This window comes from Hemitrygon akajei, chromosome 4 (assembly GCF_048418815.1).
Source record: "Hemitrygon akajei chromosome 4, sHemAka1.3, whole genome shotgun sequence".
NCBI lineage: Eukaryota > Metazoa > Chordata > Chondrichthyes > Myliobatiformes > Dasyatidae > Hemitrygon > Hemitrygon akajei.
Window position 1 is genome coordinate 126716881 of NC_133127.1, and position 13100 is coordinate 126729980.

A 13100-nucleotide genomic window follows, 5' to 3' on the forward strand; every position below is an offset into this window, starting at 1 on the left:
CCTTCTCCTGGCTGGGGAGGTTTTTTCTCCTCTTGGGTGAGGGGTGGGGGGTCTTTTTCTAAATCTTATGTTCTTTTTACCAGTTTTTTTTAGTTTCTTCATTTGGGCTGATTTTAAACTACTAAAATGTCCGCGATGTCATCACTTCCGGGTCCGCCCCTTATTTTTGTTCCTCTTCCGGGTGCATGAGTTCATAATTTGGTTAACCCTTTATATACCAAAGGGTTAATTTCAGAAATATGGCTCAGAAAATTCCATCCAATTAAACGGAAAAAGATTTTCAAAGTATTCCAAAGACTCAATGCACATATTATTTTTGTACAAGAAACTCATGTGAGGAAAGAGGATAATTATCACTTTTTTAGGTTTTGGAGGGATCAACAGTACCATTCGAATTTGAATGCTAAAGTAAAGGGAGTTTCAATTTTTATTGACTCCTCTATTGCATTTGTCCAACACGATATCTTTTCGGATCCGAATGGTAGATTTTTGTTAATTACTGGCTTACTTTTTAACAAAAAGGTTGCTATGGTTAATGTTTATGCTCCAAATGTGGATTATCCCGATTTTTTTTAAGTCCTTATTTACTTCTCTACCTAATCTAAATGAATATAAGTTAATAATAGGTGGTGACTTTAATTGTTGTTTAAATCCTTTGTTGGACAAATCTATATCTACTCAGACTTTACCTAATAAGTCAGCCACTTATATTAACTCTTTTTTGACTGATAATAGAATTTTCAATATTTGGAGATTTCGGCATTCTAAGGACAAAGAGTTTTCATTTTTCTCACATGTTTATCATTCCTACTCGAGAGTTGATTATTTTTTTATTGACTCTTGTTTTATTCCATCAGTAATTGGTTGTAATTATGATATTATAGCCATCTCTGACCATGCTCCATTAAAACTTTCTATTAAGTTTATGGATACAGCTTCTAGTGCTAGACAATGGCGATTTGATTCTACCTTACTGCAAGATCCGGATTTTATTAAATTTATGAAGGAACAGGTCGATTTCTTCTTTTCAACTAATTCCACAGATGATATTTCTTGCGGAACACTTTGGGACACTTTTAAAGCATATATACGTGGACAGATTATCTCCTACTCCGTTGGTCTGAGAAAATGCATTAAGAAGGAAACTCTTTTATTGGTTGATAAAATTAAAAAGATTGACAAGAAATATTCGACTACTCCTAGTAAGGAGCTTTACAAACAAAGGGTTGAACTTCAAATGGAACATAGTTTATTACTTACATCTTCCATTGACAATCAATTAATGAAAACCAGATCTGATTTTTATATACATAGTGATAAATCGGGTAAACTGTTAGCTAGTCAATTGAAGAATGCTTTGGTTAAATGTCAAATTACTAAGATTCGTCTGCAGAATGGGGATCTGACGGTTAACCATGATGAGATAAACAAATCATTTCAAGATTTTTATACCTCCCTGTATCATTCTGAATTCCCTCATGATTATAATACCATGTGTGATTTTCTTGGGAAATTGAATTTTCCAAAATTATCATCAGATGATCTTTCAATATTAGAAACTCCTATTACGGATGCTGAAATTAAAGGGGTTATTTCTTCTATGAATTCTGGGAAAGCACCAGGTCCAGATGGGTATACAGTAGAATTTTTAAAATGTTTTTCCGCTACTCTTTCTCCTTGGTTATGCAGGGTTTCTGAAGAAGCAATTAGATTGGGTAATCTGCCACAATCTTTTTATAGAGCTTCCATTTCTTTAATATTGAAGAAAGATAAAGACCCTACTGACTGTGCATCCTATAGACCAATATCTTTATTGAATGTAGATTCCAAGATCTTTTCCAAGTTACTGGCATCCAGGCTGGAGAAGGTATTACCCCAAATTATTTTGGAAGATCAAACTGGTTTTATTAAAAATCACTATTCTTTTTTCAATGTTAGGAGATTATTGAATATTGTTTATACTCCTTCACATAGCACTTCAGAATGTGTCATTTCACTAGATGCGGAGAAAGCATTTGATAGAGTTGAATGGCCATACTTATTTACTGTGCTTGAGAAGTTTAATTTTAGTCCAACATTCCTTTCCTGGATTAAACTGATATATCATACTCCAGTAGCCTCGGTGCTTACTAACAATCAAAGATCTCCCTTTTTTCGTTTATTTTGGGGTACTAGACAAGGATGTCCTCTTAGTCCATTATTATTTGATATTGCTTTAGAACCCTTGGCAATTGCTATCAGAGAATCACAGAACATTTTTGGCATTAATCGTGGGACGGATATACATAAGTTATCATTATATGCAGATGATTTATTATTATTTATTTCTGATCCTGAGAAATCCATTCCTGCAGTTATATCATTGTTGGCTCAATTTAGTGATTTTTCCAGGTATAAATTAAATCTTAATAAGAGTGAATTGTTTCCTTTAAATAGACAGGTTCCAATTTATGGAAATTTACCTTTTAAATTAGTTAATGACTCTTTTATTTACTTAGGGATTAAAATCACAAAAAACTGTAAGGACTTATTTAAGGTTAATTTTTTACCCCTAATCGATCAGATTAAATGTTTGTTTACTAAATGGTCACCAGTATCTTTACCTCTGATAGGTCGGATTAATGCTATTAAGATGGTTATTTTACCCAAGTTTTTATATATATTTCAAGCGGTACCAATTTTTATTCCCAAATCTTTTTTTGCTAATGTTGATTCAAAAATTTCCTCATATATATGGCAGAATAAAAATTCTAGATTAGGTAAAAAACATTTACAGAAGGCAAGGAAGGGAAGTGGATTGGCATTGCCTAATTTTAGATTTTATTATTGGGCAGTTAATATCCAATATTTGATATGTTGGTTAAAGGATTGGGATTTATCTTTTAGCCCTCATTGGGTGAACCTGGAAATTAAATCTGTACAAAGATATTCATAGGGTTCTATTTTAGGGTCTTCTCTTCCCTTTGCTCTTTCTAAATTGTAGAAACGAATTGACAATCTGATAGTTAAACATACTTTACGTATATGGTTTCAATTTCGGAAATTTTTTTGGGTTGACTCAGTTTGTTTTAAATATTCCTATTGTATCCAATTGCTTTTTTTATCCTTCTATTATAGACCAAGCTTATTCAGCTTGGAAGACTAAAAGAGTACTATGATTTTCCAATTTATTTTTGGATAATTGTTTTATGTCTTTTGAACAATTATCTAATAAATATAATTTGCCTAGATTTTATTTTTTTAGATATTTACAGATTAGGAATTTCTTATATACTGTACTTCCTACTTTTCCAAATTTTGTGTCTTCAGGTATTTTGGAGAATTTGTTTGAACTAAATCCTTCTCAGAAAGGGCTAATATCAAAACTTTACAATATAATTATGAAAATATGTTCAGAGCCCTTCTATAAGATTAAAAATGATTGGGAAAGAGAACTTAACCTTACTATCCCTATTGAGAATTGGGATAAAATTCTTCAATTAGTTAATACATCATCTATATGTGCTAAACATTCATTAATACAGTTTAAGGTTGTGCATAGGGCTCATATGTCCAAGGATAAATTGGCTCATTTTTATTCCTATATAAATCCTATTTGTGACAGATGTCATTCTGAGATAGCGTCTTTAACTCATATGTTCTGGTCGTGTCCGCTTTTGAAAAAATATTGGAAAGACATTTTTGATATTATTTCTACGGTATTGAACATTGATTTACAACCTCATCCTATTACTGCAATTTTTGGTTTACCAATGATTGACTCACTCCATTTATCCTCTTCTACTTGTTGAATGATTGCATTTCTTACATTAATGGCTAGAAGATCTATTTTGTTGAATTGGAAAGAAATTAATCCTCCTACCGTATTTCATTGGTTTTCTCAAACTATGTTATGTCTAAATTTAGAAAAAATTAGAAGTGTTGTATTTGATACTTCTGTTAAATTTGAAAAGATATGGAGACCATTTATTCAATATTTTCATATGATGTAATATGACCCTGTTCCAAGCCTATTTGTTTTTCCAGTTTCAATTTTATATATGTTGAGAGGATCGGAGTTGACGACACTGATGTTTTTGTATTTTTGTTAGATATTATAAACAGCCCTTTTTTTTTCATTTTTTCTTTTTCTCTTTTTTCTTTTTTCGTTTTTTTTCCTCATTAGTTATTAGATTATTAGATTAGTTTTTTTGCATATTTTTTTTTCTTTTTCTTTTTTCTTTTTTTAAATATATATTATGATATACCTAGGTTTGCCTTGTTTATTTGTTACTTGTATCGTCCATGATTTGGGAAAACTCATTTATACTGTAACCATTGCTTATGTATTCTTTCATGTTCAGTTGAAATGTGTATGTTTGTAATCCCATTATCTATGTATCAATTTTATTTTGTTGATGTTAATAATAATAATAAAAAGATTGAAAAAGAAAAGAAAGAAAGAATTCCTGCAGCTATCGGGATCACCAGACTATCTGCCTGGAGGTGGAATACTCAGTTCGTGTACAGACGTGTGAGCCTGTGGTGGTCCGAATGCGGAAGTCAATTCTGGTCCAGACGTGGGAGTGGGAGCAGTGTGGCAGAGGTTTTTGGAGAAGCAGAAAATGAGGACCTGTGAGATACTGGGAGTGGGACTGATGTAGCTAGAGGCTGCTGGCTTGCATTGGTGAGAATGCTAATGGTTGGCAGCTGACACTGGGTGTCTGCTGTGTGTCTGTGGACTGTGGTAGTGAGCGTGGAGATCACAGACACCTGACTCCGATTGACCAGGGTGAGCTGCTGAACAGTTGCTGAGAGGGATGATACCTGTTCCTCCAGATGAGGTTGGGCTTGTTGGCACAAAATTATCTGCCTCATTGCTTCAGTAACTTCACTCAGAACAGATTCCATCAGCTGTAGCTTATCCCCTGCCTGACCAGTGACTCTCAAAGCCAGGGTCAGCTATTCTCTCTCTGCTGCGTCCATCTTGGTGTTGTCGAGACTTTCTGTCAAAGTGTTCAAATCTTGCCCAAGTGTGGACAGAAAGACTCTGGATTGGGTCAATAGTTCACAAACTTTAATGAGAACAGGATTTTAAGGGAAAAGAAAACAATAAATGCTAGGCCACACAAGGCCATTAACTAAAACTCTCAAATGGAAAACTCGATGGTAACTCTGCAGCTAAAAGGAATATTTAAATATAAAATGAAAGCTGCTCATCTCTGCCGTCAGTCCACTCTATGGTTCACCTTTGCAGGCAAGGCCGAATGCAAGCAGACAGCGTAATGTTGCTGTGCTTTGCTCAAGTCTACAATGAAAAGAAGGGAGTTGAATACAGCTATAATGAAATAATTATCAGCTGACACATGCATATTCGCGAGTACAATTGCCGAAGCTGCTGTGCAGCCTGCCTGTGGGGGTGCGTAGCCCCTCAGCAGAGTCCGTGGCAGCTACCATCACAGAAGTCTATCCTCTCCAAACTATTCAGAGTTCCCACTGCAGCCTCTACTTCGGTGAGACCAAGCACAGACTCGGCAACTTTCTCAGAACATCTGTACTCAGTCTACAGTGGCCATCCTGAGCTCCTAGTTGCAGACAATTTTAACTCTCTTTCCCATTCCCACATTGATCTGTCCCTCCTCAACCTTCTTTACCAGCAGGATGAAGTCCAATGCAAACAGGAGAAATGTCATTGTATATTCCACCAGGGTCATCTACAACCCAATGGCATGACTATTCAGTTTTCAGAACTTGGGTAACTCCCCCCTTTTATTTTGTGCCCTCTCTCAGTGTCCTTTTTACCCCCTAAACATCTACTGTAATCCTCCAGTTCTTTCATTTTTGTCTACATTCCCACCCTCTGTGCAGCTCTCTCTCTGTCTGCCTCAATCTATCAATCACCTGCCACAGTCTTCCAACTGCACCCTTGCTCATCTCCCATTCCCTTACCTGCCTGTCTTATACCTCTTGTCAGCCCACCAATAACCTCAGAATCTTTGCTTGCCATTCCCCTGCTGCTCTTTTCATGCTCAGCCCTGATCCAGGGTTTCAGTCTGAAATGTCGACTATATCTTTCCTGACCAGTGCTGCTGGGAGTTCCTCTAGCATATTGCTTGTTGCTCCGGACTCCAGTGTCTGCAGTTCCTTGTGCCTCTCAAGTCAGCTCGAGTTTATGGTCATCTGCACAAGTATGATGAGGTCCAGGTACAATGAAAAACTTTCCTGCAGCAGCATCTCAATAGCTATAGACAACATATAGAATACAAATTATAAATAAATTATACTAGACAGAGAAGAGAAAGAGTAATAATACTGTGTTTGAAGCCAGTGTAACTATTCATGCTGAACAGGCCTATATGGTGTTAATCGTGCCTACTTTTGAAGTTTCCATGGCATTGTGCCAATAGTTCATAGCATGCTAACTTAAATTAGCCATTCATTAATATTAGGTTCCATAACTCACAATACACACGGAGTTAAATTGCCAGAATGTGTACATTGTACTCTTCATTAAAATGTGGGAGGTGCTTATAAACCCACAACTTGGCCATCTCAGAGTTAAGTCAGCCTCAGCAGATGGGTTATTAATCACGGATAGTTGGACAGACCATGTGGTAAACTACAATTAGGCCTGTTTAATCATGTCTTGCTCATCATACATCGTGGTAAATTTAAACAAGGTTAAAGAAGTGTTTGTGCCATATCTTAATCAGTTAACTCTTCACGACCCTCACATAGCAGGCAACATATACACTGATATATCGAAACATATGGTGAAATCAAACCTACAAGGATTGCACTGGGGACAGCCCGCAAGAGTTGCCACGCCGGGGGACTTCCGGTAAGATGGCGATTGTTTAGCTGCTCCGAACTTCTGTTCCGTTACTGTCGCTATCTTTGCACTAAATGTCTCCATTTTTTAAACCTTATTTAGGAATTATTTCGGTATCTCTTACTTGCCTATGAATATATCTAACTTACAATGTCTAGCAAGAGTTCTAAATCCGGGAGAAAAGAAGCTATGACCCCGTCGGACGAGACGATGGTTGCGCTTGGAAAGCTCCGAGACGAAATCTTAAAGGAATTTAAAACCGCTTTCAAACAGTTAGAAGACAAACTGGATCGGATCAACGATAAAGTGGACAAACATGCTGAACACTTATCTCGCATCGATTTGACTTCTGAAGATTTAGAAAGTCGTGTTCGATACTTGGAGACTCTCTGTTGCAGCTTAGAGGAAAAATCTAACAAACTTCTTTCCAAAATGGTGGATCTCGAAAATCGCAGTAAACGCTGCAATATCAGAATTCTGGGATTGCCAGAGGCAACCGAAAAGGGATCAACCGTGAAGTTTTTCACTGAGTTTCTCTGTGAGTTATTCGGGAAAGATTTGCTTCCGAAGCCGCCCGAGCTCGCAGAGTTTGCGTTCCCCCCGGAATTCTGGGCTCCCGTCCGCGACCAGTAGTCTTGTGTTTCCATCAATACCAGGTAAAACACAGTCTGATCGTAGAGGCGCATTGCAGGGGGTCGCTTCCTTTCAAGGATACAACCATTCGCTTTGTGAAAGATTTTGCACCCCAGACCTTAAAGATGCGCGCTGAGTTTAAAGGCGCAATGAAAGTGCTTTTTGATCATGGTTTCAAACCTTCCCTTCGTAACCCTGCCGATCTATGAATCAAGCTTAATATCGGGAAATACAAGTGGTTCAAATCAGCGAAGGAAGCTGAAGCGTTTGTGGCAAGTCTTCCGGCTATCCAGTCATCTTCGGAATCTGATCAGACCTCCTAAAATGGTGGATAAGTACTCCTCGTAGTAAAATTACTTTCTCTGGACTTGGAATTCACTTGAATCACTCAGACATTATTCATTGAAACTTTAAGGGCTGTTGACAATCTCTCCCGGGATTTGGTGTGTGTGTAATCTATTTTTAATCTTGTATAACTTTACCTACAGAGTTCTACAACTAACTCTAACTTGTTTTGAAGTTTCGAAGTCTTTAGTGAAGGCCTCCCTGTTTGTCGGTTCACAGTTCAACTGCTGATTTATTTTTCCTTGTTTTAAATATTTATTTATTTATCTTATCTTTTTCTTTTCTTCACCCCTTTTTTTTAATCTCTGAATTTTTTTCTCCCTTCTCTGTAAATGGTTGTTAAATACTCGTCTTGAATTTATAATTTTCCCCTTCCTCTTCTTTTTTCTTTTTCCTTCTTACCTTTTTTTTCCCTTTCTCTTACTTTATTCTGCTATAATTTTTCGCGGGTAGGTTAGTTTTGGTTTTCTTCCGATTTTCTCTGTATTAAGTTTTATATTTCTGCAGAAGGTGTTCTAATCCGTAGTTATGTTTTCTAGTGCATAAACTGGTTATTATTTGCTATAGTATTTATACGGAATTGTTGTTAATGACACAGATCTGGAAGTTGTATTTGGGTTAATTTTTTTGGTAGAGCTAGCTACTTGTTTTGGTAGCCGTCTAGTTTTGGGTTGTGCGGATGGGGTGAGTTTTCCAGTTCCAACATCTCTCTATTGCTTAGGACATGTTTATATTTTGACCTTACGAATCTATGTTTACATCTCTACTCCCAGACTGCTATTGTACTGCTTGACTTTTTATATGCCTGCTGCCTTTTATGCATTAGTAATTGATAATAACTAGTGCACTTAAATTCGTGAGCTGGAATGTAAAGGGATTGAATCACCCTGTTAAAAGGAGGAAGGTATTCTTACATATTAAACAACTCAAAGTTGACATTGCTTTCCTTCAAGAAACTCATATTCGTTGTTTTGATAACTCCCGGCTTCTGTCAAAGTGGGCGGGTCAGCATTTTCATTCATCCTTTGCCGCTAAAGCTAGGGGAGTTTCCATTCTTATTAACTCAAATATTCCTTTTGAACTCCATAACAAAATATCTGATACAAATGGCCGTTTTATTATTGTTTCTGGTAAACTATATAACACTAAAGTTGCACTAGCAAACCTGTATGCCCCCAACTTTGATGATGTTAACTTTTTTGAATGGTTTTTTTCCTCACTACCAGACTTAAACTCATACTCTCTTATACTGGGTGGTGACTTCAACTGTTGGTTGGATCCTAAACTGGACCGAACATCCTCTGTTACCAGATCACCTACTAAATCTGCCTTAGCTATTCAATCGTTTCTCTCTAATTTTGGTATCTCTGATATATGGCGTTTCCTCCATCCTATGGGGAGAGATTATTCTTTTTTCTCACATGTTCACCATACCTTCACTAGAATCGACTATTTCTTACTCGATAACCAACTTATCCCATTTGCCCACTCTTGTGACTATCAGAGTATACTGATTTCTGACCATGCCCCAATTACCCTCTCTCTGAACTTTCCTGGTCTCCCTCAGAGGAACAAACACTGGCGGTTCGATTCAACTTTATTATCGGATGATGATTTCGTAAAATTTATTAAGGACCAGATAACCTTTTATTTTAACACTAATACATCACCTGAAGTGCCATCCCAGATTGTCTGGGATGCCATGAAAGCATATCTGAGGGGTCAAATAATCTCTTACACAGCAAATCTCAATAGAAGATCCCGTGCAGATCGAGCAGACCTCATTAACCAGATTAAAGATTTGGATCAAATATATGCCCAAACTAAGAACCCTGAATTATACAAGAAGCGCGTTGAACTCCAAACTAAATTTAACCGTCTGTCCACTCAACCTGTCGAACGCCAACTTCTCGAAAGCAAGAGCCGCTTTTACATTCATGGGGATAAGTCTGGTAAATTCCTAGCCAATCAGCTGAGGCATTCCAAAGCTAAACAACATATTACAAAGATCTGGAAGGAGAATGGAGACTTTACATCAGATCATTTAGAAATTAATGACGCATTTAAAAATTTTTATTCTCGGCTTTATTCCTCTGAATCTCTGAATGACAATTTCTCTGTGGATCAATTTTTACAGAATCTGAATATCCCCTCACTTTCATCTGATTTCAAAGCCAAACTCAATGCACCTATATCACCAGAAGAAATATCTTTTGCAATTTCTGCACTGTCCTCAGGGAAATCTCCTGGACCTGATGGGTTCCCTGTGGAATTTTATAAATCATTCTCTTCACTTCTTTCTCCTCAGTTACTTTCAGTATTATCTGACTCATTTAATTACGGCAAATTGCCACCCTCTTTCAATGAGGCATCTATTATTCTTCTTTTAAAAAAGGGCAAAGACCCAACAGAGTGTTCCTCGTACAGGCCAATCTCTCTGCTCAATGTTGATGTAAAGATCTTAGCTAAAGTGTTGGCTCATAGATTAGAAACCGTTATTCCCTCCATTATCTCTGATGACCAAACAGGCTTTATTAAAAACCGTCTCCCTTTTTTTAATATTCGGCGTCTATTTAATATTTTATACTCAGTTCCAACTGGGACTCCTGAATGTGTTATCTCCCCTGATGTGGAGAAAGCATTTGATCGTATAGATTGGAACTACCTTTTTGCAGTCTTAGAAAAATTTGACCTCGACCAAAGTTTCATCTCTTGGATCCAATTGCTGTACCTGTGTCCTACTGCTTCTGTTCTAACTAATTTTCAGAAATCCCAAGCATTTAATCTCAAACGTGGCACCCGTCAGAGATGCCCCTTAAGTCCATTTCTCTTTGATTTGGCTATAGAACCTCTGGCGATAGCATTTCGAAATTGTCCTGAATTGACCGGGATTTGGAGAGGGGGTATTGAGCATAAAGTTTCTCTCTATGCTGATGACTTATTACTCTTTCTCTCAAATCCGTCTACATCCTTACCTCTAATGTTTTCACTTCTTAACCAGTTTAGCCAGATCTCTGGCTATAAACTCAACTTACATAAGAGTGAACTTTTCTCAATTAATAAAGAAGCACAAGAACTAATATTTTGTGATCTCCCTTTTAAAGTAGTCCATAATCAATTTACTTATCTTGGAATTACAGTCACAAGGAAGTTTAAAAATCTCTTTCGTGAAAACTTTGTCAATCTTTCATATGCTATAAAACAGAGTCTGGTACAATGGTCACCTCTATCTATGTCCTTGGTAGGTTGTATTAATGTTGTTAAAATGTATGTTCTCCCCAAATTTTTATACTTATTTCAATCTATCCCAATTTTTATTCCTAAATCTTTTTTTGATTCCTTAGACTCTATTATTTTGTCATATCTGTGGCAGAATAAGCGCTCTAGAATTAATAAAATCCACCTCCAAAAATCTAAAAAAGAGGGTGGCATGGCTTTACCTAACTTTTGATTATATTATTGGGCAGCTAATATACGTTGTGCTGCCTTCTGGTCTTTCTTCCACGGTCAACCCGAGTGCCCTAACTGGGTGGCAATGGAGTTGAGCTCCACTAAAGAATTATCTATATCTGCACTTCTTGGCTCTGCACTCCCTAGCAGTCTGCCCAGATCAATAGCTAATCCTCTGGTTAGACACACTTTGCGTATATGGGCTCAGTTCAGGAAATGCTATGGTTTCCAGGGGTTTTCCATTTCTAGCCCTGTCGCACACAATCACCTTTTTTTACCTACTACGTACGATTCAGCATTCCATGTTTGGTACAGGAAGGGCATTAGACATTTTGAAGATCTCTTCATTGATAATCGCTTCGCTTCTTTTCAGCAGCTCTCCGTTAAGTTCAACCTGCCTAACGCTCACTTTTTCAGATATCTCCAAATCCGACACTTTACTGCTCCTTTAATTCCTAACTTTCCTGAAATGCCTGCGAAAAATGCTATGGACCTATTTCTTTCCATCAATCCACTAGGTAAAGGTTTAATTTCAATTATCCAAGATAAACTAGCAGCCTTACGATGGGCCCCTGTGGATAAAATTAAAATGGCCTGGGAGCAGGATTTAAATATCTCCTTATCCGAGGAGAGCTGGGACTCAGTTCTCAAATCGGTTAACTCAACCTCTCTTTGTGCTCGCCATTGCCTTTTACAGTTTAAGATTGTTCATAGAGCCCATATGTCTAAATCTAAACTATCTCGATTCTACCCTGGCATTAGTCCGCTCTGTGATAAATGCAAGAGGGGCGTGGCCTCTCTCATCCATATGTACTGGTTCTGTCCTAGCTTGGAGAAATTCTGGAAAGATGTCTTCACTACATTATCGGGTATTCTGAATCAGCACCTAGAACCTAACCCCTTAATTGCTCTGTTCGTTTTTTGGGGCGAGACAGATTTATGTCTGGGTCCGACCAAATGCCGAATACTATCCTTTGCCTCTCTCCTGGCGAGACGCTTGATCCTCCTTAGATGGAGAGATGTTGCCCCGCCCACTCATGCGCAATGGCTTAACGACATTATGGCCTGCTTGGACCTCGAAAAAATTCATTATTCAGTTCTCAATTCGGATTTAAAGTTCCATAAGATCTGGGGGCCTTTTATCGAGTACTTTCATAACCTTCCTCTTGACTAGGGTTTTTTTTTTCTTTTTTTTTCTCTTCTTTTCGGTCCCTTGCTTTCAGCTCCCTTTTTTTTCTGGTAGTAGGCATTATTATCCTCTGTTGCTAAGTGTATTCACAGTCTGGGAGTTTGACTGTCCGGACTTATACTCTTTATACTGTGTGGTGGTTGGTTTGGAGTTGTTGTTGTTTTCTTCTTGTGTTGTGGGGCTTGGGGAGGACACTAAGCTCACTTGTCTTTAATTTAGGTGCTTTTTTGTTAAATTCTCTTCTTTTGTAGCATATTGTTATTGTATGCTTAACCTTGCTCTGTATTAATGCTCCTCATTGGGATTTGGGGTTTTTAATTTTGTAAAATGTTTTGAAAAACTAATAAAAAAAATAATTTAAAAAAAAGAGTTGCCACGCCTCCGCTACCAAAGTAACATGCCCATAACTAACTAACCCTAACCCGAGCTGTACATTTTTAGAAAGGGGGGGGGGCAACCGGAGCAGTTGAAGGTGGCCCACACGGTCACAGGGAGAATGTACAAGCTCCTTACAGAGCACGGTAGAATCGGATCCCGACTGGTGATCGCTGGCACTGTAAACTGATCGTGCTGACCACCATGCCACCCCTGTGTGTTCGATCCAGAAAGGAAATCATAGAAACTCACCATTAGGAAATGATTTTCCTATATCTCAGTAACTTTAATACACGG